The sequence below is a fragment of the Pseudophryne corroboree genome, chromosome 5 (genome assembly GCF_028390025.1).
Source record: "Pseudophryne corroboree isolate aPseCor3 chromosome 5, aPseCor3.hap2, whole genome shotgun sequence".
NCBI lineage: Eukaryota > Metazoa > Chordata > Amphibia > Anura > Myobatrachidae > Pseudophryne > Pseudophryne corroboree.
This window is the reverse complement of record NC_086448.1, coordinates 139,461,950-139,487,782: the sequence shown is the minus strand read 5'-3', so window position 1 is coordinate 139,487,782 and position 25,833 is coordinate 139,461,950. Positions and strand designations below refer to the sequence as shown.

General features: G+C 47.4%; 2 long non-coding RNA genes across 2 annotated transcripts in view; one reads left to right on the top strand and one right to left on the bottom strand.

The window, feature by feature from the left end:
• The window catches only part of LOC134928866 (uncharacterized), a 290,670-nt gene that overhangs the window by 131,935 nt on the left and 132,902 nt on the right, over positions 1–25,833 (bottom strand). The gene's annotated exons all lie outside the window — the stretch shown is intronic.
• The window catches only part of LOC134928864 (uncharacterized), a 31,186-nt gene that overhangs the window by 1,760 nt on the left and 3,593 nt on the right, over positions 1–25,833 (top strand). Inside the window, exon 2 of the long non-coding RNA XR_010178078.1 lies at positions 8,207–8,399. This is a non-coding gene — a long non-coding RNA (uncharacterized LOC134928864). The remainder of the gene's footprint in view (positions 1–8,206; positions 8,400–25,833) is intronic.

Below are 25,833 nucleotides of genomic sequence, written 5' to 3'. Positions count from 1 at the left end.
TCAGGGGTCCAGGTGAGCAGGGAGTGCCATGGAGGGGAGGATCAAGGATCCATGAAAGGACTTTCTGGCAGCGGGGATCAGTACAGTCACTGGGAGTCCCGCGGGCAGAGAAGGATTGCTGTAAATGCAGTACGCTGCTGCTAGGTCTGCTTGGCAGCGTGAGATAGGCAGGTCTGCAGGCACAGTGACCCCTGCTGAGTCTGCCCAACTGACAGGGACCTTGCGGGGAAATAGCGGGGAGGGATCTGAAAAGATCTCTCACCTGCACAAGCTGCCGCATCAGGGACAGCAACAGAAACTGGTAACTGCTTGGCGGTGGTAGCGGGCATCAGCATAGCAGCGCTATGGGTCAATGGTGGGACTCGGCGAACATTATGACTGCAGTGCCTCACCAGCTACTGACCTCACCGCACGCCACTGGTCAGCCATTACTACCTGGTATCCCAGGAATAGTGCCTTTGTGAAGTCAGCAGCTACTGCCTGGTAGCCCAGCAATAGTACCTGTGTGATGTCGGCAGTTACTACCTAGTAGCCCAGCAATAGTGCCTTTGTGATGTCAGCAGCTACTACCTGGTAGCCCAGCAATAGTACCTTGGTGATGTCAGCAGCTACTACCTGATAATCCAGCAATAGTGCTTCTGTGATGTCAGTAGTTACTACCTGGTAGCCCAGCACTAGTGTCTTTGTGATGTTAGCAGTTACTGCTGGGTAGCCCAGCACTAGTGCTTTTGTGATGTCAGTAGCTACTACCTGGTAGACCAGAACTAGTGTATTTGTGATGTCAGCAGTTACTACCTGGTAGCCGAGCAATAGTGCCTTTGTAATGTCAATCGTTACTACCTGGTAACCTAACAATATTGCCTTTGTGATGTCAGCAGATACTGCCTGGTAGCCCAGCAGCTACTACCTGGTAGCCCAGCAATAGTGCTTTTGTGATGTCAGCCATTACTACCTGGTAGCCCAACAATAGTGCCTTTGTGATGTCAGCAGCTACTGCCTGGTAGCCCAGCAATAGTGTCTTTGTGATGTCAGCAAATACCGCTTGGTAGCTCAGCAACAGTGCCTTTGTGATGTCAGCAGTTACTGCTGGGTAGTCCAGCAATAGTGCCTTTGTGATGTCAGCAGCAGGGCCGTCTTAACAGCAGTGTTGGCCCTTGGGCACAGAAATGCACTGGGCCCCCTACCTGTCCTCCAGCGGTAGGGGTGGGGGTGTTATCAGCGGCAGCTTTGATGTCCCGCGGGTAGTAGGGGATGTTCTATCTTCCGCTCAGCATGTAGGACCTGAAGCAGTAATTTCTGCTAATTACTCCTTTACTGCATAGATGGGGCTAAACTGTAGAAGGGGGCATTGGGCTGAATGAAGAAGCCCTGGTACATGACTTCCAGGGTGTTAGGTGTTAGGGGGTGTTTAATACGTAGGGGAGGGGTGGATAGTGGAGTGGGATTAATTTTCATCATTTTCCGGTGGGGGGGAAGCTTACTTGACTAAAGATATCTCAAGTTCCTGAAAATATATTTCTTAGCTTTGAATGCGATACAAAACTAGAGAGTCCCACCTTTCAGGAGGTGCTAGGGACTTGGGGATAAGAGTTCAGAAGCCAGAGCAATTCACCAACGAAAATATGAAACTGCATATTAGGCGTGTGGAGCTGGAGCAGGGACCAGCTACTTGAAGGCTGATATCTCTGGTTCTGGGCAGAGTAAACAACAGCAGCCAGTGTTCACTGAAAGAGGAGGGTCACAGCTTTTGGATTATACCCTGAAAAAAAACTATAAGTCAGACAAAACCCGAGATATCTGGCTGGGAAGAGCAATTAACAGGCTAGGATGGGGACCACTGCTTTCAAGTCGGATATCTCCGGTTCCCCAGAGCCGAATTTCAAAAATCTGGTACCCCTGGAAAGAGGGGACCCTCAGCTATCAGCATAGGGCCCTTACACTCTTGGGTCCCTTGGGCAAGAGCCCATTGAGCCCATATGAAAAGACGGCCCTGGTCAGCAGGTACTACTGGGTTGGCTTAGCAGTAGCACTAGTGCCTTTGTGAGGTCAGCAGCTACTACCTGTTAGTCCAGCACTAGTGCCTTTGTGATGTCAGCAGTTACTACCTGGTAGCCCAGCACTAGCATCTTTGTGATGTCAGCAGCTACTGCCTGGTAGCCCAGCAATAGTGTCTTTGTCATGTCAGCAGTTACTACCTGGTAGTTCAGCTACTACTGGGTAGTCCAGCGTCTTTCTGATGTCAGCAGCTACTGCCTGGGTTGCCTAGCAATAATGCATTTGTGATATCAGCAGTTATTTAAAGCAAAGATGCCCAAACCTTTGCATATAGGGGGTCATTCTGAGTTGATCGCTCGCTAGCAGTTTTTAGCAGCCGTGCAAACGATATGCCGCCGCCCACTGAAAGTGTTATTTTTAGCTTAGCAGAAGTGCGAACGAATGTATCGCAGAGTGCATGCAAAAAATGTTTGTGTAGTTTCAGAGTAGCTGAAAACCTACTCAGCGCTTGTGATCGCTTCAGCCTATTCAGTTCCAGATTTGACGTCACACACCCGCCCAGCGTTCGCCCAGCCATGCCTGCATTTTTTCAAACACTCCCTTAAAACGGTCAGTTGCCACCCAGAAACGCCCACTTCATGTCAATCACTCTGCGGCAACCGGTGAGACTGAAATGCATCGCTAGACCCTGCGCAAAATGACATCATTCGTTGTGCTTGTACGTCGTGCATGCGCAGAACTGCTGTTTTTTAGCCTGATCGCTGCGCTGCGAACAAATGCAGCTAGCGATCAACTCGGAATGACCCCCATAGTTATTACTGACTTTCATCACACTTAGGGGGTAATTCAGAGTTGATTGCAGCAGCAAATTTGTTAGTAGTTGGGCAAAACCATGGGGGTAATTCCAAGTTGATCGCAGCAGGAATTTTGTTAGCAGTTGGGCAAAACCATGTGCACTGCAGGTGTGGCAGATATAACATTTGCAGGGGGAGTTATATTTGGTGGGTTATTTTGTTTCTGTGCAGGGTAAATACTGGATGCTTTATTTTTACACTGCAATTTAGATTTCAGTTTGAACACACCCCACCCAAATCAAACTCTCTCTGCACATGTTATATCTGCCCCCCCTGCAGTGCACATGGGCCCTCATTCCAAGTTGTTCGCTCGCTAGCTGCTTTTAGCAGCATTGCACACGCTAGGCCGCCGTCCTCTAGGAGTGTATCTTAGCATAGCAGAATAGCGAACGAAAGAACTGGTACTAAATAATTCTTTGCAGTTTCTGAGTAGCTCCAGACCTAATCACAGATTGCGATCAGCTCAGTCCGTTTAGTTCCTGGTTTGACGTCACAAACACGTTCAGCCAGCCACTCCCCCGTTTCTCCGGACACTCCCGCGTTTTTCCCTGACACTCCTGCGTTTTTTAGCACACTCCCCGAAAACGCTCAGTTACCTCCCAGAACCGCCCCTTTCCTGTCAATCATTTACAGATCAGCAGTGCGACTGAAAAGCGCCGCACGAAAACCAGCAAAACTGCTAAGTTTTTAGTTAAATAACTTAGCGCATGCGCGCTGGGTACCATGCGCATGCGCATTTAGCAGCAAATCGCAGCATAGCGAAAATCGGCAACAAGTGAACAACTCGGAATGACCACCGTGGTTTTGCCCAATGCTAACAAATTTGCTGCTGCGATCAACTCTGAATTACCCCCTTAATGACAGCAAAGCAAATCTAGATAAATGGGTACATCATCCCTTACATGCATAGTGGAAGACAGGGAGTGTGCGTAGTAGGCCCTCTTCCCCTGCACCTCAATAATGGCTCACACTACGAAAGATGGAGAGAAAGGACCTTGGGAGGGCGGGAGTGCTGCTGTATATATATGTGGGAGTGGGACCTTGGGAGTGTGGTAGTGCGGCTGTAAATATATAACTGTGTGGGTATATATATATATATATATATATATATATATATATATATATAGACTAATTAATGACATAGTGTATCACAAAAATTATATGAAATCCACTGTGTAGGTAAAATCATTTTGTTTAGGTCACATTGGAATGATCTCTTAAAATTTGATTTTTTTAAAGACCACCTGTAAAATGAAACAATAAGGATAAATGTGCTTTATACACATAAATATCTTTTTTTAACACATTTTGGTTTGCCATCCCAAAAATAACAGTTAATCAGTTTGACAAAAATAGGACCATTGTCCCAATAGCTCCAACTGGTCCAGCTCGGGAGGTTTGTTTATCTCCAGGGATACAAAACAATAGCTGCACTGAATACTGTTACTCCTCTGAATGAGAACAACTGCACATACATATTCTGTGATTTTTCCAGTTTGCCGTTAATAGCTAAATGGTTCACTTGAGGTTGTTTTAAAATACCAGTAGGCTTTTCACATAAACTGGAATTAGGTGCCTTTTACTCCAGCCAGGATAATTGTGTTCACTCACTTCATCAATTGAGAAATGGACATGTAACATTGCTATAGAACCAGAACCAGATGTGTGGCTGAAGCACAGATTGTAGGTCATTCTGTGACACAGGACTGTGGCAGGTGCATAGAACTGTGAAATCTCTCAACACTAAATCACCAGCTGGCATGAAAAGGTGAGGGAGACAACAAATTGTCTCCCAGTACAGATGGTAGTGCTAATGCATTAAAGTCAACCTGTTGCATACTATGTTTTAGGCACAAGCTGGAAGAATACAAAACATTATCTATTCCACGTACCCATGTAATGTTATTATTATTATTAGAGATGAGCGGCAGGGCCGGTTCTTGCCCTTGTGGCGCCCCGGGCAAAGTATAGGGGCGTGGCTTCAAATGGGGGCGTGGTCAGTTACGCCCCCATTTGTGCCCTTGTAGCGCCGCTGAAATAAAAAATAAAATAAAAAAAAAGTATACTTACTATCCCCGTTCCTGATCCAGACCGCTGCAGAACTCCTCCGCTGGCGCCGCTCTTCTCTCCTCTCCTCGATCTATGGACGAGACGTTATTACGTCTCTCCCATAGAACAGCATAGACACTAGAGGTCAATTATGACCCCTAGTGTCTGTGCCACTATGCTGTGCGGTGCGCGATGACGTCATCGCACACCGCACAGCAAAGGTCCTCTCCATGAAGGGAAACTAGACCGTAGCGTCCCGCACCACAAAGGTCCTCTCCATGAAGGGAAACTAGACGCTACGCATCTGGTTCCCTTCAAAATGGGGGGCACAACGGGGCACAGTGGCAGATCTTGCCATGGTGCGGCGCCCTCCGGATGGCGCCGGTGCCCTCCGGAAGGCGGCGCCCCGGGCAAAAGTCCTGCTTGCCCGTGGCAAGATCTGCTACTGATGAGCGGGTTCGGTTCGTCAAGATCCGAACCCCCCCGAACTTCACCTATTTTTCACGGGTCTGAGGCAGCCTCGGATCTTTCCGCCTTGCTCGGTTAACCCGAACAAGGACGAACGTCATCATCCCGCTGTCGGATTCTCGCAAGATTCGTATTCCATATAAAGAGACAAATGTCGCCGCCATTTTCACTCGTGCATTGGAGATTGAACGGAGAGGACGTGGCTACGTTCTCTGCCTGAAAAGCTACATATATGTGCTCAGTGTGCTGCAAATATCTGTGCTCAGTGTGCTGCAAATATCTACGTTCTCTGCCTGATAAGCTCCATATCTGTGCTCAGTGTGCTGCAAATATCTGTGCTCAGTGTGCTGCAAATATCTACGTTCTCTGCCTGAAAAGCTCCATATCTGTGCTCAGTGTGCTGTAAATATCTGTGCTCAGTGTGCTGCATTGTGGGGACCACCATATAGACAGTATCCTGATCACCAGTGCTCAATATCTGCTGCATTGTTGTGTGACCAGTATATACTATATATATTATATATATAGTACTACAATGCAGCATTTTGGTGGCCACCAGTATAGTAGTACAGTACAGTACAGTGGGCCATTGCTGTATCTTGCAGCTCCGTGTCACTTCAAGTATCCATATCTGTGCTGCATTGTTTGTGAGCAGTATAGTAGTACAGTGCAGCATTTTGGGGACCACCAGTATATATATATATATATATATATATATAGTAGTACAGTACAGTAGGCCATTGCTGTGTCTTGCAGCTCCATGTCGCTTCAAGTATTCATATCTGTGCTGCATTGTTTGTGAGCAGTATAGTAGTACAGTGCAGCGTTTTGGGGACCACCAGTATATATATAGTAGTACAGTACAGTAGGCCATTGCTGTATCTTGCTGCTCTGTGTCACTTCTAGTATCCTGATCAGTGCTTAATATCTGTGCTCAGTGTCAGTGCTGCATTGTGGAGACCAGTATACTACAGTACAATAGTCCAATGCTGTGTCAGTTCTCCGTAGTATCATCAGTGCTCAGTAAAATCAGTGCTCAGTATAATCAGTGCACAGTATAATCAGTTCTCAGTATAATCAGTTCTCAGTATAATCAGTGCGCTGTTAGACGTGCGCCAATTTTCCGCCATTAGTGCATTGAGATTTAGACAATTGATGAAGTTATTGTGTCCCCGATACAAAATCCCATCTGGATTCCACTTCACTAGGCAGGCCATTGCGAGATTTTACCAATTAATATCAGTGATTTATAATTAATTATTAATTACAGTGATCTTGCCAAATGATTCCAGTGATTTTGTCATTTTCTTCCAGTGATTTGGACCAATAATACCATTGATTAGAACGAATAATTCCTGTGATATTGAGGTGTTTGTGTCGCTTAGCTTAGCCATCCAGCGACCACAGTGCACCTCTTTTTCTCTTTTCTTTGCATCATGTGTTGTTAGGGGACTATTTTTTTAAGTGCCATCCTGTCTGACACTTCCGTATATGTCCAGTGGTACTGCCATTTGATATAATTCCCGACATTACTGCCATTTAATTCCAGTGATTTTGTCATTTTCTTCCAGTGATTTGGACCAATAATACCATTGATTAGAATGAATAATTCCTGTGATTTTGTCATTTTCTTCCAGTGATTTGGACCAATAATACCATTGATTAGAACAAATAATTCCTGTGATTTTGTAATTTTCTTCCAGTGATTTGGACCAATAATACCATTGATTAGAACGAATAGTTCCTGTGATATTGAGGTGTTTGTGTCGCTTAGCTTAGCCATCCAGCGACCACAGTGCACCTCTTTTTCTCTTTTCTTTGCATCATGTGCTGTTTGGGGCCAATTTTTTTAAGTGCCATCCTGTCTGCCACTGCAGTGCCACTCCTAGATGGGCCAGGTGCTTGTGCCGGCCACTTGGGTCGCTTAGCTTAGTCATCCAGCGACCTCGGTGCAAATGTTAAGGACTAAAAATAATATTGTGAGGTGTGAGGTGTTCAGAATAGACTGGAAATGAGTGGAAATTATGGTTATTGAGGTTAATAATACTATAGGATCAAAATTACCCCCAAATTCTATGATTTAAGCTGTTTTTGAGGGTTTAAAAAAAAAAAACCCGAATCCAAAACACACCTGAATCAGACAAAAAAATTTCAGGGAGGTTTTGCCAAAACGCGTCCGAATCCAAAACACGGCCGCGGAACCGAATCCAAAACCAAAACACAAAACCCGAAAAATTTCCGGTGCACATCTCTAATTATTATTATCTTTTATTTATATGGCACCACAAGGTATCCACAGCGCAGTATATTAGAAAGCAATACAACGGAACATCAAAACATTGGAAGATTATCACAGAACTTTGCAACCACATACAGGAGTAAATGGAGAATTGAATGGAAAAATAGATCAAGGGGCATTCTAAGAGAGGAGGGGAACCGCGTGCAGCCTCCGTCACAGGGCCCCTCCTCTCCGGCATCTAGTAGACTTTGACTTAAAGCCAGAGCCAAATGCACATGTGCAGATCTTAAGGAAAATGGCGCCCATGCCTTGTTCCCGGGGACATCTCCAATGTGCATAAGCAAATCACTCGGAAATGGACGCGGCGGCCATTTTCCAAGTGATTTGTGCCCACATTGCAGGGATGCCGCTGCGGGACTCCAGAGGGGTCAGTATACTCTATATGGGTGCAGTGTGTGTGTCGCGGCCCCCCCCAGACCTAGGGGCCCATGTGCATCATACACACTGCACCCATTATAGAAATGCCTATGAATAGAACATTCCAATATGGTTAGTGAAATCTTATATATAAAATTCATTGGTCTGTTTTTTGTCTTTCCAGTTATGCACTTGGACACCCTTGCATCGATTGCGATGAAACAATATGAGTTGGTCCAGTTGGACCCTGGCTAGGTTTTATGGGTTTGGGATCCTGGTCAGACATCACAGTGAAATACGCCGGACAAAACTTTGACCCTGGGGAGTCTGTTCTGGGCCTTCCACTGGATGGATTTGGATGAAAACTTCACAGAGTGGTAACTTTGGATCACAAAAGACATACTAGGGCAGGCCTGGCCAACCTGTGGCTCTCCAGATGTTGTGAAACTACACATCCCAGCATGCCCTGCCACAGTTTTAGCCTTCCCTAATAGCAAAACTGTAGCAAAGCATGATGGGACTTGTAGTTTTACAACAGCTGGAGAGCCACAGGTTGGCCAGGCCTGTACTAGGGGGTTGAGGTCGGACCTCACATTGGTGTATGCCGGGCTGAACTTTGACCCGGGAAGGCGGTTCTGGGCCTTCCAATGGATGGATTTGGATGAAAACTTTAATGAACTGTAATAACTGACACAAATAACCATAAATCAGTGAACTAAAAGAGCTGAAAAAAATGGAGGTGGGAAGACAAAAAATATTGTGCACCCAACAGCCTTGGAATAACAACATTGATGACAGAAGGAAAACTTTAAACCAATGTTGCAATGTAAAAGTGATTATAAATCTAAACAGAAAGGAAAGTTGGGGATTAGGGCTACTGACAACACCCCAAAAACAAAAACAACAATGGGCAGCTACCTCTTGGGTGTGTTGGAAGAGCTGCTAAGCTGCTGATTAATTTTAAAATGTTGACAGTTACATCCGACTCATTGACAGCTTCATAATTTTGAACATTTAAACACGGGCAATGGCGGGTACTTCAGCTAGTAAGTAATATAAAAAATGTTTGGGGAGTGGTAGGAAATAATTGAATCTGACCATTCAGTGATAATGTACACAACAAGTGGCCGGACACACAACACCAGAGTCTCTGATGTGGTACAGGAAAACAGAGGTGCATTGGTAAAAAGGATAGTGCTAGGAACAGGCTCAACCTCTAGAGGCATAGGAAGAGTATGCCTCCAGGTGCCAGGTTTGTGGATTGACAGAGGGTGCACCCAGAGGTTGAGGAGGGCCTTCAAGTGAGCAAGATCTGATCGGCGCACTGCTTGTAATTAGAGATGAGCTGTTTCAGTTCTCAGAGAACCGAACATCACATTCCGAGCTAGAATCCGAGTCCGGCTCGGGACTTCCCGCCAGACTCGGAAACCAGAACGAGGCAAAACGTCATCATCCCGCTGTCGGATTCTCGCGGGTTTTGGATCCTATTTAAACAGCCGCGCGTCACTGCCATTTTCACTCTGGACTTGGAGAGCGAGGGAGACAGACCTCTGTCTCTTTGTGGATGGTGGGGTTGGGTGGGGTCAGTGTATGCCCTGTAGGGTTGCTGTTCCTGTCACTCTGGTGTCCCTGTGCTGTTAGGGGGTGCTGTCCTGGCTGTCACTAGTGTTTCGTGTGCTGTTAGGGGTGCTGCAGCTGTACATAGGTGTTGCTGTCCTGGATGTCACTGTACTGTACAGGGGGCAGGGGCACTGTCCTCCTCCTGTATGCTGTGAAAATACAGAGGTGCTGGTTGTAAAAATTATGGGGTGCAGTGAAAATAAAAGTACACTGCAGTGACGTGCGGTGGGGTGAGGCAGGTGAGGCAGAGCCTTTCCTGTCATACTAACGTTTGTGCCAGAATTTTTTCTGTATAAAGTACATGAAAAATACAAACAATCTCTTTTAAATAGCTTCTTTGCATTATTATTAGAGATGTGCCGTGGGCACTTTTCGTGTTTTGTGTTTTGGTTTTGGTTCTAATTCCATTTTCGTGTTTTGGTTCTGGCTTGGTTTTGCCAAAACCACCTTTTCGGGTTTTGGTTTTGGATTGGATGATTTTTGAACACCCCCCCCCCCATAAAAACAGCTAAAATCACAGAATTTGGGAGTCATTTTGCTCCTACAGTATTATTAACCTCAATGGCAATCATTTCTACTCATTTCCAGTCTGTTCTGAACACCTCACAATGGCCCTCATTCCGAGTTGTTCACTCGCTAGCTGCTTATAGCAGCATTGCACACGCTAAGCCGCCGCCCTCTGGGAGTGTATATTTGCTTAGCAGAATTGCGAACGAAAGATTTGCAAAATTGCGAATAGAAATTTCTTAGCAGTTTCTGAGTAGCTCGACACTTACTCTGCCACTGCGATCAGTTCAGTCAGTTTCGTTCCTGGTTTGACGTCACAAACACACCCAGCGTTCGCCCAGGCACTCCCCCGTTTCTCCAGCCACTCCCGCGTTTTTCCCAGAAACGGCAGCGTTTTTTCACACACACACATAAAACGGCCAGTTTCCGCCCAGAAACACCCACTTCCTGTCAATCACACTCCGATCACCAGAACGAAGAAAAATCCTCGTAATGCCGTGAGTAAAATACCTAACTTTTGAGTAAAATAACTAAGCGCATGCTCTCTGCGAACCATGCGCATGCGTAGTAAGCGACTAATCGCAATATAGAGAAAATCGGCAACGAGCGAACAACTCGGAATGAGGGCCAATATTGGGGGTAATTCCAAGTTGATCGCAGCAGGAATTTTGTTAGCAGTTGGGCAAAACCATGTGCACTGCAGGGGAGGCAGATTTAACATGTGCAGAGAGAGTTAGATTTGGGTGTGGTGTGTTCAATCTGCAAAATAATTTGCAGTGTCAAAATAAAGCAGCCAGTATTTACCCTGCACAGAAATAAAATAACCCACCCAAATCTAAATCTCTCTGCACATGTTAAATCTGCCTCCCCTGCAGTGCACATGGGTTTGCCCAACTGCTAACAAAATTCCTGCTGCAATCAACTTGGAATTACCCCCATTGTTTTTAGGCCTAAAGGTTGCACTGAGGTGGCTGTATGACTAAGCTAAGCGACACAAGTGTGCGGCAAAAACACCTGGCCCATCTAGTAGTGGAACTGCAGTTGCAGACAAGATGGCACTATTCAAAAACTAGTCCCCAAACAACACATCATGCAAAGAAGAAAAAGAGGTGCAATTAGGTAGCTGGATGGCCAAGCTAAGCGACACAAATGTGCGGCACAAACACCTGGCCCATCTAGGAGTGGAACTGCAGTTACAGACAGGATGGCAGATTTAAAAAATTGGCCCCACACAGCACATGATGCAAAGAAGAAAAAGAGGTGCAAGATGGAATTGTCCTTGGGCCCTCCCACCCACCCTTATGTTGTATAAACAGGACATGCACACTTTAACAAGCGAAAGGGTCTGCCACACGACTTTGGTTGAAATGACTGTTTTTTTTGGGCCCCCATTAAAAAAGAAGCAATCAATCTCTCCTTGCACAAACTGGCTCTACAAAGATGTCCACCTCATTATCATCCTCCGATTCCTTACTTCTTTCAATGTGTACATCCTCCTCACTGAGTATTAATTCGTCCCCACTTGCAGGGGGCGTGCAAATGGTGGAAGGAGCCACCTCTTCCCGTCCAGTGGCCCTCATTCCGAGTTGATCGCTAGCTACTTTCGTTCGCAGCGCAGCGGTCAGGCTAAAAATCGTCAATTCTGCGAATGCGTATGGGGCGCACTGCGCACGCGTGTCGTACTTTCACAAAAGCCAGTGCAGTTTTACACATGCTCTAGCGACGCTTTTCAGTCGCACTGCTGGCCGCAGAGTGATTGACAGGAAGTAGGTGTTTCTGGGTGGTAACTAACCGTTTTCGGGGAGTGTGTGTAAAAACACAGACATGCCAGATAAAAATGCAGGAGTGGCTGGGGAAACGTAAGCGTGGCTGGCCGAACGCAGGACGTGTTTGTGACGTCAAAACAGGAACTAAACGGACTGAAGTGATCGCTAGCTAGGACTAAGTCTTGAGCTACTCCGAAACTGCACAATCTTTTTTTGTAGCAGCGCTGCGATCCTTTCGTTCGCACTTTTGTTAAGCTAAGATACACTCCCAGAGGGTGGCGGCTTAGCGTTTGCACTGCTGCTAAAAGCAGCTAGCGAGTGAACAACTCAAAATGAGGGCCAGTGTTGGGAAGGTCAGGCATCGCAACCACTGACACACTTGGACTCTCCTTGCGGATTCGTGATACCATCTCAGAGCGCGCAGTTCTTTTCTGTGCTCTTTCCAACTTAACTCTTTTAATTTTTCTAGCGGGAGGATGAGGGCTTCCATCGTCATGTGAAGCTGAACCACTAGCCATGAACATAGGCCAGGGGCTCAGCCGTTCCTTGCCACTCCGTGTCGTAAATGGCATATTGGCAAGTTCACGTTTCTACTCAGATGATTTAAATTTATTTTTTTGGTTCTTTTTACTGAACTTTGGCTTTTTGGATCTTACATGCCCTCTACTATCACATTGGGCATCGGCCTTGGCAGACGACGTTGATGGCATTTCATCGTCTATGTCATGGATAGTGGCAGCAGCTTCAGCACTAGGAGGAAGTGGTTCTTCTTGATCTTTCCCTATTAACTCCTCCAAATGTTTGTTCTCCATTATTTTTCTGGAGTTATATAACACAATATGCGGCACAAGAGAGCGTACCCCTACACCTCACAGGGCAAACCCTGTAAAAATTATTTGGATTAAATATTAATAACCCCTTTATTTGGAGTAAATAATATACAGCACAGGACAGCACCACTGAACTTATATGGCAGCACCACTGGACTGGATTTATACATAATTATATGGATTTATATGGAATTATATAGCAGGATAACTGGAATTATAAGGCAGTATCACGGGAATTATACGGCAATATCACAGGAATTATACGGCAATGTCACAGGAATTATACGGCCGTATTCAGAGAATTATACGGCAATGTCACAGGAATTATACGCCAGTATTCCGAGAATTATACGGCAATATCACAGGAATTATATGGCAATGTTACAGGAATTATACGGCAGTATCACGGGAATTATACGGCAATATCACAGGAATTCTACGCCAGTATTCCGGAAATTATACAGCAATGTCACAGGAATTATACGCCAGTATTCAGAGAATTATACGGCAATGTCACAGGAATTATACACCAGTATTCATAGAATTATACGGCAATGTCACAGGAATTATATGCTAGTATCACAGGAATTATACGGCAATATCACAGGAATTATATGGCAATGTCACAGGAATTATACGCCAGTATTCAGAGAATTATACGGCAATGTCACAGGAATTATACGCCAGTATTCGAGAATTATACGGCAATATCACAGAAATTATACGCCAGTATTCCGAGAATTATACGGCAATGTCACAGTAATTATGCGCCAGTATCACGGGAATTATACGGCAATATCACAGGAATTATACGCCAGTATTCCGAGAATTATACAGCAATGCAATATCACAGGAATTATACGCCAGTATTCCGAGAATTATACGGCAATGTCACAGGAATTATACGCCAGTATTCAGAGAATTATACGGCAATGTCACAGGAATTATACTCCAGTATCACGGGGATTATAAGGCAGTAACACTGGATATATGGCAGCAGAGGATACCACCACTGTGACTGGTCACTGGACTGATGCTGCACAAGACACTACCTGATTCAAGACAACACAGCTAAAATGCAAGGGACTTATACAGCAGCCAGCAGCGCCGGGGACATATAGCAGCAGAGGACACCAACACTGTGACTGGCTGGACTGATGCAGCATAAGACACTGACTACACTGGACTGGACTAAGCAGCACAAGACAGCAGTAAGTAGACTCACCACGCCACTTTCCCGCCCCCACACAGACACTGAGGACGGAGACACGTCCTCTCACTACACTCTCCGAGACTGGAGTGAAAATTACCGTGACGCACGACTCCTTATATGGAATCCAAATCCTGCGAGAATCCGACAGCGGAATGATGACATTTTGCCACGTTCGAGTTTCTGAGTCAAGATGGAAAATCCGAGCCCGGCTCGGATCCATACTCAGAAGCCAAAGTTCGGCGGGGTTTGGTTCTCTGAGAACCGAACCCGCTCATCTCTAATTATTATAATCATTTTTATAGCCAAAACTCTGGAGTAAAAAGTCTATGGCAGGTGAGGCAGTGCCTCACCTGCTTACCTTTTCTGGACATCTCTGATCAAAACTCACCAAATTTCCAGGAGTTTATACTGCTGACAGGACACTGAGCTCCTGAGGGGATGGAACGTTCCCCGCCACAGGGAACGCTCACCCTGGCAGCATGCCGCCATCCTCTTACAGAGCCAGAAGATCAGAAGAGGCGAGATATGGCGGCACAAGGGTAGGAGCGCAGCTACGAGTGGCTGCGCTCCGGCAAGGCTCAGCGGCACACAGTGTTGGCGCTTTGAGGGGAGTCCTGAGCCAGCATCTTAATACCCTACACTGGTCACAGACGCTAACCGGAGACTGAATCCCCAGGCTAGCGTCACAATCCTCCGTACTCAGATGCTCAACAGGGGACGGAATCCCCCACCTTACAACGGAGTCCTCAGGCCAGTATAAAGTTTTTGTGCGGGAAGATGTGCCATCTTAGAGGGGCGGAGCTTCTCCTCAGAGCGGACCCAGCGGCGTTCAGCGCCATTTTCCTGCCAGCAGTTCCTGTACACAGACACTGACAGAGCTGTCCCTCCAAGCAACTCCAGCTATCCTGTGTGGTACCAGGGGGTGTTGTAGAAGGGGGGGGGGGAGGTGGTGAATTAGATCTGTGTAACTATTACAGTACACAGTGGGCGCTGATAAGGGGTGTCCTTTATATATTACAGCGCTGTGTGTGGGTTGGCTCTGAACTCTGTGTCTCTCTTGCCATTCTCAGGGGGGAAACTCTGTCTAACCTACCCTGTGTGTGTGTGTGTGTGTGTGTGTGGAGTGTTTGGGGTCTCCAGTTAGCTATGTCCAGGGACTCTGTGTCATATGCAGCTGAGGACATGTCCTCTCAGGATGATCTCATTCCATGTAATCAGGATTGCACTGTTGTAGCGCAGATACCAGTAAGCGAGAGTGAGTGGTTATCCTCTAGCAAAACTATGATTTCTCAGATTTCTGCTAGGGTTGCTCAGAATGAATCTGCTACTCAGGTTTTACAGAATTCTATGGCAGTTTGGTCTGGTTCTGTTACCTCAGGACCCCCCTCTGTGGGTTCCCATAAACGTGCTCTTGCCCAGATCATGCAAGATGACACGGATACCGACTCTGACACGGCAGACAGTGATGGGGACGTGCTCAGGGGGGCTGCCTCTCTTGCAAAAGGGGTGCAGTTGATGATAGAGGCTATTAGAGATGTGTTGAATATTACTGACACAACACCTGAACAGGTTGAGGAGGCTTACTTCATGACAATAAGAAAGCCTAGCTAACCTTCCCTGCGTCCAAAGAATTAAATGCTATATTTGAAAAAGCATGGGAAAACCTGGAGAAAAAATTCCAGATCCCTAGAAGGGTTCTGGTTGCTTTCCCCTTCCCTGGGGAGGATAGAAAGAAATGGGAAAACCCACCCATAGTGGACGCGTCGGTATCCAGACTATCAAAAAAGGTGGTTTTACCTGTCCCAGGATCTACCGCCTTGAAGGAGCCGGCTGATCGCAAAATTGATACTACGCTCAAAACCATATACACGGCTTCAGTGGCGATACTCCGTCCTACTATTGCCTGTGCATGGATTTCCAAGGCTATAGTAAAGTGGTCAGGCACGTTACTTGAGGATTTGGATACATTAGATAAGAGTGACGTTGAATTGTTTCTCCGTAACATTCAGGATACTGCAGGTTTTGTGGTAGAATCCATGAAAGACCTGGGTTCAATGGCTGCAGGTATTTCTTCCATGTCCGTCTCAGCTCGTCGAGGACTGTGGCTGCGCCAGTGGTCTGCCGATGCAGAATCCAGGAGAGGTGTGGAGACCCTACCCTACATAGGTCAGGCTCTCTTTGGTGAAGCATTGGGTGCGTGGATCTCCACGGCTACAGCAGGTAAGTCCCCTTTTCTTCCCTCAGTAGCTCCTGCTACGAAGAAACCTTTTTCTTCACCTGCATCTCAGTCCTTTCGGGTTTCTAAACCAAGAAAGGCCAAACCGGCCAACACCTTCTTCAGAGAGGGCCGACCAAAATACAAGAAACCTGCTGCAGTGGGTTCACAGGAACAGAAGCCTGCTTCAGGCATGCCAAAGTCCTCCACGTGACGGTGGACAGCACAGCCTGGAGGTAGGGCCGGTGGGGGCGAGACTTAGACATTTCAGTCACGTCTGTGTGTCTTTCGGCCTGGACCCCTGGGTGCTAGACATTGTGTTCCAGGGAAACCGGCTGGAATTTCAAGATCTCCCTCCTCATCGGTTCTTCACATTGGGCTTGTCAGCTTTGCCGGCGGACAGGGCTACCCTTCAGGGGGCCATCCAGAAGTTGGTGGAGGCACAGGTCATTGTACCAGTCCCTCCTCAAATGCAACACCCGTGTTCCACCTCATATGCAAAGCAAGGGTTATTATTCAAACCTTTTCGTGGTACCGAAACCGGATGGTTCGGTCAGGCCCATTCTGAACTTAAAATCACTAAACCCCTTTCTGAGGGAGTTCAAGTTCAAAATTGAGTCTCTAAGGGCAGTGATATCAGGTCTGGAAGAGGGGGAATTCCTGGATTTTAATGATGCGTACCTCCACATTCCGATTTGGCTGCCACATCAACCTTATCTCCGATTTGCTCTGTTGGACTGTAATTTTCAGTTCCAGGCCCTACCATTCGGCCTCTCCACAGCACCAAGGGTATTCACCAAGGTGATGGCGGAAATGATGGTTCTCCTCCGCAGATAGGGGGTGAACATAATTCCATATCTGGACGATCTGCTGATAAAGGCATCGTCCAAGGAGAAGCTGTTACGGTCCATAGCTCTCACAACACAGCTTCTCAGGGAACATGGTTGGATCCTGAATCATCCGAAATCACATTTGGAACTAACCATGAGGTTGTCTTTTCTGGGAATGATCCTGGACACAGAGGTGCAGAGGGTGTTTCTTCCAGAGGAGAAAGCGTTGGTGATACAAACAATGGTCCGGGATGTTCTGAAGCCAACCCAGGTGTCGGTTCATCAGTGCATTTGCCTTCTGGGGAAGATGGTGACCTCTTACGAGGCACTGCAGTACGGGAGGTTTCATGCTCGGTCCTTCCAACTGGATCTCCTGGACAAGTGGTCGGTATCCCATCTACACATGCACCAGAGAATACGTCTGTCACCAAAGGCCAGGATTTCACACCTCTGGTGGCTGCAATTACCTCACCTTCTGGAGCGTCGCAGGTTCGGGATTCAGTACTGGATCCTTCTAACCATGGATGCAAGTCTCCGGGGCTGGGGCGCACTCACTCAAGGGGAAAACTTCCAAGGAAGGTGGTCAAGTCTGGAAGCCGGCCTGCCGATAAACATTCTGCAACTAAAAACCGTCTACAACAGTCTTCTACAACAGTCTTCTTCTGAGAAATCGGGCCATTCAAGTGCAGTCGGACAATGTAACGACGGTGGCTTACATAAACCGACAGGGCGGAACGAAGATCAGAGCCACAATGTCAGAGGTAACAAGGATCATCCTCTGGGCAGAAAAACACGCATTGGCGCTGTCAGCAATCTTCATTCTGGGAGTAGACAACTGGGAAGTGGACTTCCTCAGCAGACACAATCTCCATCCAGGGGAGTGGGTCTCCATCCGGAGGTGTTCAAGGAGGTAACAGATCTTTGGGGCGTACCTCAGATCGACATGATGGCCTCTCTTCTCAACAAGAAGCTTCGGCGGTATTGTTCCAGGTTGAGGGACCCGCAAGCAGTGGCGGTGGACGCCCTAGTGACTCCGCTGGTGTTCAAGTCGGTGTACGTGTTTCCTCCACTTCCACTCATTCCAAGAGTTCTCAAACTCATAAGGAGAAAAAGAGTTCAGGCAATCCTCATTGTAACGGACTGGCCAAGAAGGGCTTGGTACGCGGATCTTCTGGATCTACTGCTAGAAGAGCAGAGGCCTCTTCCTCTTTGGGAGGACCTGCTACAGCAGGGGCCGTTCACCTATCAAGACTTACCATGGCTATGTTTGACGGCATTGAGGTTGAATGCCAGATACTAGCTCGGAAGGGCATTCCGAACAACGTTATTCCTACCCTTATGCAGGCTAGGAAAGGAGTATCGTCTAAACATTACCATCGTATTTGGAAAAATATGTATCTTGGTTTGAGTCCAAGAAGTTTCCTACGGTGGAGTTTCAACTGGGACGTTTTTTCCTCTTCCTGCAAGCAGGTGTGGATATGGGCCTCAGGTTAGGATCCATAAAGGTCCAAATCCTGGCCCTATCCTTTTTCTTTCTGAAACAGTGGGCTGCTCTACCTGAGGTTCTGTTAGGGTCTCCTGCCCTGTGCTGCCACGTCGTCATGGCAACCGGGAGACAAGTGCTAGTGGAGTAACCTGAGCGCAGCTGATACTCCGGTTCGGGTCTTTTGCTGTGCAGTGGTTATAGGCTCTGTGCACGGCAGGGGATCCGGTGCTGGTTTTTGTGCTCACAGTCTGTGAGGTCTGAGTGGGGCGTGGACAGCACCTGCTTTATAAGGCCTCTTTTCAGGGTAAGCAGATGCTGCTGAATCTCTGTTGGTTAGTCAGTTCATGAAAGTTAGCCAGTACTGTGTAGCTTTGTATTTGTTTGTTGCTTACTGCAAATAGGCCTGGGGATTTGGTATTACACTCTGCCAATCCAGACCTAGCAGTAAGACTGGAGTCAGTCGTTTAGCTTGCTGGGGTTCTGTTATTACTCTGTGAACTTAGCAAGTTTGCGGCTGTATTCTAACACTTGCCTGTCTAATCCTGTCTCACTGTGCTAGGTGTCAGGGGTCAGTTTAGTGGCAGTAAGCTTAAACCTGTGCACTGCAAGTGAGAATCAGGATTGTGGAGGCTCTCCTTGTGTCTATCATTCCATCTCTGACCAAGGAGTTTACTGCCACACCCGTTGGTAACCCTTTAGGGTTTTGCTGTTGCCCTTAGCAACAGCATTTCGGGTTCTCTACGTATTAAAACACAACATCTTGCTTTTTACATCTGAGCAGTTCTAATACAAGGGAGATACCCAGTTCCTTAGCCTCTGGGCTTCTCTGTTCACTGTGTGTGTATTTTGTTACCCTATCACCTTCTGTGTACGTTATGTCATATTCCCCAGTTTGTCTGTGAGTCCATTTGTTTTGCATAACAGTTCAAACACCAGTACATTCCTGCAGACACTGGAGTGCATAACAGTTCTGACACTAGTACTTTCCTGCAGGCACTGGTGTGCATAACATATTCAGCAGCCTAATACTCCTGTTGAAATTTTGTGGGAATATGGAGCATACCCCTCAAAATACGTTGCAACAGGTGGTCGATCAGGTGCAGGTCCTGACTCGGCAATTTAATGATTTGTCCATTAAAATGCACACCTCCCAGGCTGCTGGCGGAGCTCCCGCAGCAGCAGCACCTGCAGGGGTTAAGGAGCCGAAAGTAAATCTCCCAGATCGTTTTTCTGGAGATCGCTCGCAGTTCTTTTGTTTCAAGGAGAGCTGCAAGCTATACTTCCGGCTTAGGCCTCAGTCTTCTGGGTCGGAGATTCAGCGGGTGGGCATAGTGATTTCCTTGCTACAAGGAGACCCACAGGTCTGGGCATATGGGTTGCAGCCTGACTGTCCGTCGCTTAAAAGTGTTGATGCTTTTTTTACGGCACTGGGCATGTTGTATGATGACCCTGACAAGACGGCCTCAGCCGAGGCTCAGATTTCGATCCTTAAGCAAGGGCGAAGGCCAGTTGAGGTTTACTGTACGGAGTTTCGGAGGTTGGCCCATGATACCCAGTGGAATGACCCAGCCCTGAGACACCAGTACCGAAGAGGTCTTTCTAACCAGATAAAGGACCAACTGGTACAATATCCCTTGCCTGATAGCTTGGATCAGCTCATGCAGTTATCCATCCGGGTGGATAGACGGCTGAGAGAGCGTAGGCTTGAAAGGGAGACTGAGATTTCCTTCCTTCCCAAGGGAACCTCAGACTCTGAGGAATTTTCTGAGGAGCCTATGCAGATTGGGGCTACCCGCCTCTCCTCGCGTGAGAAGACGCGGAGGAGACAGCAGGGGTTGTGTTTGTACTGTGGGAATAAAGGTCATGTGGTAGTATCATGCCCAGAAAAGCCGGAAAACTTCAGGGCCTGAGGGTGATGGGAAATATCCTGTCAGGCCAGAAGTCAGAATTTCCCAAGAAGACTTTTATCATTCCGGTGACCTTGAAGATCCTCGGTCAAACTGTCAAGACTGAGGCCTTTGTGGACAGTGGGGCCGACGGGGTTTTTATGGACCGCCAATTCGCCCTAAAACACTCTGTTCCCTTAGTACCCTTGGCATCGGAAATTGAGATTTGTGGGTTAAACGGGGAACCATTATCCCAAGGTAAAATTACCTCTTGCACTAGCCAGATTTCTTTGTTTATTGGAGCCACACACTCTGAAAAATTGTCCTTTTATGTGACTGTCTGTACTTTTGCCCCATTGGTGTTGGGGTTACCCTGGTTAAGGGCCCACAATCCTCAATTTGACTGGGTCTCTGGGGAGATTCTTAGTTGGGGTACTGATTGTTTCAGGAGTTGCTTGAGCCTTCCAGTCAGGCTCTCGCAGCTAAGTTTGCCAGGATTGCCAGGGTGTTATGCAGATTTTGCGGACGTGTTCTCCAAAAAAGTTGCAGAGGTACTACCTCCCCATCGCCCCTATGACTGTGCCATTGATTTGTTGCCTAATGCTAAGCTTCCCAAGAGCAGGTTGTACTCCCTGTCACGTCCTGAGACTCAGGCTATGGCAGAGTACATTCAGGAGAACTTGGCTAAGGGATTTATCAGACCTTCACAGTCTCCAGTTGGGTCGGGGTTCTTCTTCGTGGGTAAAAAGGACGGTTCGTTGCGACCCTGCATCGACTTCAGGGAATTGAACCGTATCACGATTAAAAACTCATACCCACTGCCTCTCATTTCGGTCTTGTTTGACCAGCTTCGTACTGCCACCATTTTTTCTAAGATTGACCTACGCGGTGCGTACAATCTAATCCGAATAAGAGAGGGGGATGAATGGAAGACTGCCTTTAATACCCACTCAGGGCATTATGAATATTTGGTGATGCCTTTTGGGCTCTGTAATGCCCCGGCAGTCTTCCAGGATTTCATGAATGATGTGCTCAGGGAATATTTGGATAGATTCTTAGTTGTATACTTAGATGACATCCTAATCTTCTCCCATTCCCTGGAGGAACATCGGAAGCATGTACGCTTAGTCCTCCAGAAACTCAGAGACCACCGGCTTGGGGCGAAGCTGGAAAAGTGCGAATTTGAAGTTCAGCAAATCGCATTTCTAGGATATATTATCTCCCCAGAAGGTTTCCAAATGGAGGGTTCCAAGGTACAGGCAGTCCTGGATTGGGTGCAGCCCACTAGTTTGAAGGCGCTTCAGCGTTTCCTGGGCTTTGCGAATTTTTATAGACGATTTATCGCTGGATTTTCGTCTATAGTGGCGCCCTTGGTGGCACTCACTAAGAAAGGGGCGGATGTTGCTCACTGGTCTTGTGAGGCTAAAGCGGCTTTTGCCCGTCTCAAAAGGGCATTTGTTTCGGCCAAGGTGCTGCGACACCCAGATCCAGAGCGTCCTTTTGTGGTGGAGGTGGATGCCTCTGAGATGGGTATTGGGGCAGTGCTTTCTCAGATGGGAGTGTCTGATAATCGCCTTCATCCCTGTGCTTACTTTTCCCATAAATTTTCGCCTGCCGAGATGAATTATGACGTGGGTAACCGGGAATTGTTGGCTATTAAGGATGCACTCGAGGAGTGGAGACACTGGCTTGAGGGGGCTAAGTTTGTGGTCTCAATTCTCACTGACCATAAGAATCTGGCATATTTAGAGTCAGCGAAGCGTCTCAATGCCAGGCAGGCACGATGGGCTTTGTTTTTTGCTCGCTTTAATTTTTTGATAACATATCGCCCTGGGTCAAAAAACATCAAGGCTGATGCGCTCTCGCGGAGTTTTGCTCCAATCCAGGAGACCACCGAGGAGCCGTTGCCCATTGTTTCCCCATCATGTATTAAAGTGGGCATTACCCAGGACCTCTTATCATTAGTCCTTAGAGCACAGGAGCAGGCTCCTCCAGACCTTCCGGTAGGTCTTTTGTTTGTGCCTCCTAGGTTAAGACAGCGAGTGTTCCTGGAATTCCATGCCAAGAAGTCGGCAGGTCACCCGGGTATTGCCAGAACTCGGGAGTTGCTATCTAGGGCGGTGTGGTGGCCCTCGGTGGCTAAGGATGTGGATCAGTGGGTTCGGGCATGTGACATCTGTGCCCGAAATAAGACTCCTAGAGGGGTTCCTGTTGGCCCATTACATCCACTCTCTATCCCATCTAAGCCATGGACCCACATTTCAATGGATTTTGTGGTGGACTTGCCCAAATCCTCGGGGATGACAGCCATCTGGGTTGTCGTTGACAGGTTTTCGAAGATGGCGCACTTCGTTCCACTGGTTGGGCTGCCATCAGCCAGATGCCTGTCTGAATTATTTATGCTGCATGTTGTGCGTCTCCACGGGTTGCCACTTGATGTGGTCTCTGACCGCGGATCCCAGTTTGTGGCCAAATTCTGGAGGGCATTTTGTTCCGATCTCCAGATTTCTGTCAGCTTGTCGTCAGGCTACCATCCGCAGTCTAATGGGCAGACTGAAAGGGTGAACCAGTCCTTGGAGCAGTTCCTCAGGTGTTATGTCTCCAAGTGTCAGACTGACTGGGTTGCTCATCTGTCCATGGCGGAGTTTGCCTATAACAACGCGGCTCACTCTGCTACAGGGATCTCTCCCTTCCTTTGTGTGTATGGGCATCATCCTAAGGCCAATTCTTTTGACCCCCTGGACTCCACGCCTGGTGGTTCCTCTGTGGTTTCGGTCCTTAGAGGTATTTGGCGGAAAGTGAAGAAAGCCCTTGTATCTGTGTCATTAGTGACCAAAAGGGTTTTTGATAAGCGGAAAAGACCCTGCAGCTTCAAATTAGGAGACTTCGTCTGGTTGTCTACCAAGAATTTGAAGTTGAGACAGCCATCTCATAAGTTAGGGCCCCGGTTCATCGGCCCTTATAAGATCACCAGGGTTATCAATCCGGTGGCATTTCAGTTAGATCTGCCCCGTTCTTTGGGTATCAATAAAACATTTCATTGTTCCCTTTTAAAACGGGCGATTAGTAATCCTTCTTCCAGTGGAAGACCTTCCCCTCTTCTGATACGTGGCCAGAGGGAGTTTGTTGTTGAAAGGATTCTTGACTCCAAGGTGGTTCGGGGTCGGCTGTCATTTTTGGTGCACTGGAAGGGGTATGGCCCGGAGGAGCGGTCGTGGGTGCGCAGTTGTGATCTTCATGCCCCCAGACTGATACGCTCTTTCTTCTCGCAGTTCCCCGATAAACCCGGTGGTAGGGGTTCTTTGACCCCTCGTCAGAGGGGGGGTACTGTTAGGGTCTCCTGCCCTGTGCTGCCACGTCGTCATGGCAACCGGGAGACAAGTGCTAGTGGAGTAACCTGAGCGCAGCTGATACTCCGGTTCGGGTCTTTTGCTGTGCAGTGGTTATAGGCTCTGTGCACGGCAGGGGATCCGGTGCTGGTTTTTGTGCTCACAGTCTGTGAGGTCTGAGTGGGGCGTGGACAGCACCTGCTTTATAAGGCCTCTTTTCAGGGTAAGCAGATGCTGCTGAATCTCTGTTGGTTAGTCAGTTCATGAAAGTTAGCCAGTACTGTGTAGCTTTGTATTTGTTTGTTGCTTACTGCAAATAGGCCTGGGGATTTGGTATTACACTCTGCCAATCCAGACCTAGCAGTAAGACTGGAGTCAGTCGTTTAGCTTGCTGGGGTTCTGTTATTACTCTGTGAACTTAGCAAGTTTGCGGCTGTATTCTAACACTTGCCTGTCTAATCCTGTCTCACTGTGCTAGGTGTCAGGGGTCAGTTTAGTGGCAGTAAGCCTAAACCTGTGCACTGCAAGTGAGAATCAGGATTGTGGAGGCTCTCCTTGTGTCTATCATTCCATCTCTGACCAAGGAGTTTACTGCCACACCCGTTGGTAACCCTTTAGGGTTTTGCTGTTGCCCTTAGCAACAGCATTTCGGGTTCTCTACGTATTAAAACACAACATCTTGCTTTTTACATCTGAGCAGTTCTAATACAAGGGAGATACCCAGTTCCTTAGCCTCTGGGCTTCTCTGTTCACTGTGTGTGTATTTTGTTACCCTATCACCTTCTGTGTACGTTATGTCATATACCCCAGTTTGTCTGTGAGTCCATTTGTTTTGCATAACAGTTCAAACACCAGTACATTCCTGCAGACACTGGAGTGCATAACAGTTCTGACACTAGTACTTTCCTGCAGGCACTGGTGTGCATAACAGGTTCAGACTTTTTTGAAGGGAGTTCTGCACATCCAACCTCCCTTTGTACCGCCTACGGCACCCTGGGATCTTAAGGTGGTGTTGCAGTTCCTCCAGTTGGACTGGTTTGAACCTCTACAGGAGGTTAAGGTCAAGATTCTCACGTGGAAGGCTGTCACTTTGTTGGCCATAGCTTCTGCTAGACGTGTGTCGGAGTTGGGAGCTTTGTCATGTAAAAGCCCATATTGATCTTCCTTGAAGATAGAGCTGAGCTTCGGACACGTCAGCAGTTTCTTCCTAAGGTTGTGTCGGCATTTCATATCAACCAACCTATTGTGGTGCCAGTTGCGACTGACTCCTCAATGTCATCAAAGTCCTTAGATGTTGTAAGGGCTCTAAATATCTATGTGAGGAGGACTGCTCGTCATAGAGAATTGGACTCTCTGTGTGTCCTGTACGATCCCAAGAAAATTGGGTGTTCTGCTTCTAAGCAGATGATCTCTCGCTGGATCAGGTTCACTATCCAACATGCGTATTCTACGGCAGGCTTGCCGTGTCCTACGTCTGTTAGGGCCCACTATACTCGTAAGGTGGGTTCTTCTTGGGTAGCTGTCCGGGGTGTTTTGGCTTTACTACTCTGCCGAGCAGCTACTTGGTCAGGATCGAACACGTTTGCTAAGTTCTACAAGTTCGATACTTTGGCCTCTGAGGACCTAAAGTTTGGTCTAGCAGTTCACAGGAGCCTCTGCGCTCTCCCTCCCGTTCTAGGAGCTTTGGTACATCCCCATGGTACTAATGTGGACCCCAGCATCCTCTAGGACGTAACAGAAAATAGGATTTTAATTACCTACCGGTAAATCCTTTTCTCGTAGTCCGTAGAGGATGCTGGGCGCCCGCCCAGCGCTTCGTTTTCCTGCAGTGGTTATTTAGCTCAGTACTGCTTAGTTCTTGGTAAGTACTGTTTTTTTACTTGGTAAGTAAGCCAGTTTAGCCACTGCTGATGTTTCAAGCTAGTTAGCTTGGGTGGCCTTGTGTGTGAGCTTGTGTGAATCTCGCCACTATCTGTGTAATCCTTCTCTCGAAGATGTCCGTCTCCTCGGGCACAGTTTCTAGACTGGGTCTGGTAGGAGGGGCATAGAGGGAGGAGCCAGCCCACACTCTCAAACTCCTTAAGTGCCAATGGCTCTTAGTGGACCTGTCTATACTCCATGGTACTTAT